Below are 6,000 nucleotides of genomic sequence, written 5' to 3' on the forward strand. Positions count from 1 at the left end.
AATATTACACGTTTTTTTTTAAAAAAACAAAAAACAAAAAGAGTGAAGACCTAATTTATGGAATAGTCAAACACTTGATACAATCATCTAAGTAACCAATTTTAATATATATTAGAGATTGACAAATACTGGATTTCCATTAACTGAACTATAGTAATAATTTCACACATATAATACACATAGACCAGAATGGCCTTCTACCAGGTAGATTTATCAGGTATAACACAAGGACCATTTTAGATGTACTGGAATTTTATGAAACACACCCGGAAAAATTATTGGCTCTTATCTTCTTAGACGCACAAAAAGCGTTTGATAATTTGAGTTGGGAATTTATGAAAGAACTAATAAAACAAATGAAATTTGGCTCCAATTTTATTATAATGATTGAAACTATTTATTACAATCAATATGCGAGAATCATGATTAATGGGGACTTAACTGAACAATTCCAAATTGGAAAGGGAGTAAGACAATGATGTCCACTATCACCATTACTATATATTTTATCAATTGAGATAATGTTAAATCAAATTAGGACAAACTCAGATATCCAAGGATGAAAATCAAAGGACAAGAATTCAAATTACAAGCATATGTAGACAATTTAGTCTGTATATTAGAAAATCCGATGGAGACTGGGAAACATTTAATGAAAGAGATAAAGGAATACGGTGGTGTGGCAGGACTAAAAATGAACAAACAAAATTATAACCAAAAATATGAATCATGAACAAGATAAGAAATTAGAAAAACTTCTGGAAAAACAAATTGTTAAGAAGGCTACGTACCTGGGTATTGTATTAACAAAAAAATGTAGTATGAAGGAAGACAACTATGAGGTACTAACAAAAAAAGTAGAGAAAAAACTAATTGATTGGAACAAACTCCATATTTCTTTCTTAGGAAGAATATCAACAATCAAAATGACAATCTTACCAAAATTCCTTTACCATTTTTCAAACGATACCTATAAAATAAAAAAACCCCACTTTTTTACCAAATTAAACAGAATAATTTCTAAATTTATATGGAGTGGCAAAAAAACTAGAATAAAAATTAAATGGTTACAAAATAAAACCAAACAAGGAGGACTGGGATTATCAGATTTTGAAATTTATTACCAAACAGCCACTCTTCTTTGGATTAAAGATTGGATAGAACTCAAACAAGAAAGACTACTAACATTGGAAGGCCATGATATGTTCAGTGGATGGCACAGTATACCTGTACTCTGGAATGGAAATAACAAAATCCCAACATATTTCAAAAATCACTTAGTTAGGGATTCCCTATTAACAATATGGTTAAAAATAAAAAAAAGAACACTATATAAAAATCCCCAGATGGTATTCCAGTATGGAAGCTATGACCAATCCTAATACAACCCAACTAAAAAAGATGGTAAATTACAATTAAATATTAGACGTGGAAGGAAATATTAAATCAAGAGAACACCTATTAGAGCAGGACATAAAGGTGGAATGGTGGTCTTATAGGCAAATTTACTCGAAATGGCAAAAAGATAAAAAGCATGTAGGGATCCAAGAGAAACACACAGATCTTGACAAATATTAGGTAGAGCAAAAAAATTTATAACAAACACATATAGTTTCCTGATAAATTATAAAATGGAGGTAGAAATGGTCAAAGGAAACATGATCAGTTGGGCAAAAAATATTGGACATAATTTATATATTGATCAATGGGAGACAATTTGGAAAAGGAATTACAAGATAACTAAATCAACTGCGTACAAGGAAAACATTTTAAAGATGTTTTATAGGTGGCATATATCACCATCAAGACTAGCCCAAATTTACCACAAACTAAAACCAGACTGTTGGAGATGCAGAAACAAAAATGGAACATTTTTTCACATATGGTTGACATGTCCCAAAATTAGGAAAATTTGGAGTAAAATTAGAATATGGATTTACAAAATAAACAAAGTCAAACTTCAATTAAAACCGGAGATCTATCTTCTAGGCATAATAGATCCAAAAATTAAAAAAAAACATTATTATTTGATACAACATGTAATTACTGCAACCAGGATTTGTATAGCACAAAATTGGAAGAAAGAAGACACCCCATTGGAGAGAGACATGATTAAGAAAAAATTTGACTGTGCAGAATCCGATAAACTAACACAAGAACTTAAAAATAATAATCAATCTTGCTATGATGACACATGGGATGATTTTTACATCTGGGTTGACAACAAGAAAAAGAATAACTGTAAATAATGTAAATATTAAACTCATAGAAATAAGCAAAGTAAGTCTATAATTGATTAAGATAATAATTACTGTCTTAATGATGATGTTGAATTGATGAGATGCGCTATTGCTATAGGCCGTGGAAATATGAAAGGAATAAACTGTCCAAATTACAGTTAGGAAAGCGGGAGGGTTAGGGATATGTGTTGTACTGTCTTTGTATCAGACATAATGCAACAGAAAACGTATACACAGGATGAAACACCTATTGTCTTGTTTTAATTTGTATATACTTTAATAAAAAAAATTCTTAAAAAAAAATAATTTCACACCACACAAGTTCCTACTAATAGTGTTGGCCGAACTGAACCTGCAAAGTTTGGGTTCATACCGAACTTTGCACGGTTCGGTATACCGAACCTGAACCTGAATTTTTGCAAAATTTTGGCAAAAAGTTCGGGTTTGGGAGACCACCAGGAAGTGCCTCCACCCAGCTGTCACCTTCAGAAACAGCCGGGGTGCTTCTCGTCAGTCTCCCAAATGCCAAACCCAGAAGTTTGGCAAAAGTTTGGGTTCGGGTGCCGAACTTGAACTTTTATAAAAATTTGGGTGCCGAACCCGAACCCGAACTTTGTTGGGTTCGCCCACCATTACCTACTAACACTTGTAGCAGATTGTTTTGTGAATTGTGCCATCTAGATTAATGTGAGACAGGAAAATTAACACAAAATAAGCAGAGATATAATTCTATTCTGTCACAAATTGCTTTAGGAATTATTCATTTCAACATTTTAAACGGTTGTACCTATAGTTATATATAACTGTGTACTTAAAATACAGTATACAAATGAAAATGAGAACAAAAGCAAATCAGTTTTGTGATTAGAGTCAGGGGAAGAAAGAGACATCAGTATTCAGTTTCCATGCCCTGAAGGGTGCAAAAGTTTTGGCTAGGCAGTCCTGGATGATCAGAGTTTATCAGGAATGAAATTTCAATCAATTGTAAATATTTTTCTAGCCTTATCATGATTGTCAGCTTGAGCTGCAGTGGAATTAAAATATCACTAAGCCAGAATGAGGTTAAATGAGTTTTAAAATACATGAACAAACAGGAGGAAGAAAATATAAGAAAGCTGCTGACAGATTTCTTGTGCTAGAAGAAACAAATAAAAAATATCCAAATCTGGCAAGATGATTCAACTTGGCATTTCCCAAACATGTTTGCCTCTTTACAGTCTGCCAGGAAGGACAGATTAGTGCTGGTTACAAGGCCTTGCATTTGGGTATTATGCAGTTGAAGCAATTTATATTAAAACTGGTGTCAAAAAGAAAAATCCTTCAATGTAGAGAGTGAAAGGTTTATTGCATTTGCTTTTTTTTTTTAAAGAAAACAAATTGACGTAATTAGGGAGTAATTACTTCAACATTAAATGCAAAAAAGCTAACTTCATTGATGCCTGAAACATTAGACTGATTACAGTAAATGACTGATGTAAACTCTGCTCACTGTCCCAATATCTTATTGTATTTTTCTTAACCAAAAGCATATGTGAAAGGCATTCAACAAACAGAACAACTTAGTTTTCTTTCCCTGTCAAAAGCTCCCCTGGGTTGTTGATCTGTGTGATGCTGGCCTCCTTAAATAAATGCCAGGAAATGTTTGGAGAAATGGGTGCTCCTTTTGGGCCAGTGCGAGCCAATGCTAAATGCTACTTGGACTTATTGTCCCTCTTGTCCCCTGGACTTTTCCCTTCCACAAATAAAACATTCTTCTTATATTTCACAATATGTAAGCAACCCAGGAGAAGTCTTATTAAACAACCAAGATAAGACAAATGTCTATTTTCTTATTATGGTTTCATTACTCATTTTAATCAGTCCATGCACTACTCAATTATTTGTGCAACAGGCATTATTACTAAATCTGTGAGCTGGGTAGATAGATAAGATGTAAAGAAGCCGGTAGGATTCAAGCAAAGCTATTGGCAGTTGTTGTATAGAAAAACTCAAGTGACTTCAGTCCACCTGTGCCAGGAGCCCTATATTAGTTGCCACTTTGATAGGAGGTGTTGCTTCTTATCTTTAAAGGTTATTTGTTTGTTTGTTTGTTTTTTTATTTGTTTTTTTATTTAAATTATATGCCACCCCTCTCTGTGGACTTGGGGCGACTCACAACATTTTCGATAAAAAAAGTACAATATAAAACATTTACTACTTGGTTACTAGTGGTTGGGTCCAATTTGCCCAAGTAATGTGTTCTACGTAATCCTCCTTCCGATGATGTTAATCTGTTATTCCAAATTAATTTCATAACCAACCTTTCATCCTTCCAAGATGAGTAAAATAAGGACCCAGATTGCTGGGGGCAATACAGTGATCCCTCGATTTTCGCGATCTCGATTATCGCGAAATGCTATACCACGGTTTTTCAAAAAATATTAATTAAAAAATACTCCACAGTTTTTTTGCTATACCACAGTTTTTCCCACCCGATGACGTCATACGTCATCACCAAGAGTCACTTCTCTGTCTCTTTCTCTTTCTTTCCTGTCATTCTCTGCTTCAATCATTTTCTCATTTCTCTTTTTTTCTCCCCTTTTTTCTATCATTTCTCTCTCTCTTCCTTCCACTCTTCTCTCTCTCTCTTTCTTCCTCTCTCTCACTGTCTTCCTTCCTTTCTCATCTTTCTTTCTATCTCTCTTTCTCTATCTTGCTTCTTCCTCTCTCACACTCTCTTCCTCCCTCTCTCATCTCTTTCTTTCCTTCTCTCTCTTTCTCTATCTCTCCCCCTCTTGCTCTTGAGCGGCAAACGGCGGCCGGCTGGGCGGGTGAACAAGCCAGTGGCAAACGGTGGGCGGGCGGGCGAACAGGCGAGCGAGCGGCCGGGTGGGTGGGTGAACAGGCGAGCGGCGAGCGAGCGGCCGGGTGGGTGAACGGGCGAGCGGCGAGCGAGCGAGCAGCCGGGCGGGCGAGCGGCGAACGGCGGGCGGGTGCTGGGGGGGCGGGGGCAGCCGGCATTCAAAGTAATCTGTCGGCTTCTGCACTCTCGTCACTCCCCGCCTCCACCATCTGCGCATGCGCGGCCATTGGAAAAAAGGCACGCATGCGCAGATGGTGTTTTTACTTCCACACCACTATACTGCGGAAAATCGATTATCGCGAGAGGTCTTGGAATGTAACCCTCGCGATAATCGAGGGATCACTGTATGCTAATTCTGTAAACTGCTTAGAGAGGGCTGTAAAAGCACTATGAAGTGGTATATAAATTTAATTATTTATTTATTTTATTTATTCAATTTTTATGCCGCCTTTCTCCTTAGACTCAGGGTGGCTTACAACATGCCCCCACAATCTGGGTCCTCATTTTACCCACCTCGGAAGGATGGAAGGCTGAGTCAACCTTGAGCCGGTGATGAGATTTGAACCGCTGACCTTCAGATCTATAGTCAGCTTCAGTGGCCTGCAGTACAGCACCCTACCTGCTGCACCACCCCAGCTCATCTAACTATTGCTACTGTCCCCATTTATTCGTACTTACTTCCTTTGTTTATTTTATTTATATATTTATTTATTGGATTTGTATGCTGCTCTCTCCACAGACTCGGGGCGGCTAACAACAGTAATAAAACAGTATATAACAATAATCCAATACTAAAAACAGTTAAAAACCCATTATATAAAAACCAATCATACATGCAGACATACCATGCATAAAATTTTAAAGGCCTAGGGGGGAGTGTATCTCAGTTCCCCCATGCCTGGCGGCAGAGGTGGGTTT

Source organism: Erythrolamprus reginae, chromosome 1, assembly GCF_031021105.1.
Source record: "Erythrolamprus reginae isolate rEryReg1 chromosome 1, rEryReg1.hap1, whole genome shotgun sequence".
Taxonomy (NCBI): Eukaryota; Metazoa; Chordata; class Lepidosauria; order Squamata; family Dipsadidae; genus Erythrolamprus; species Erythrolamprus reginae.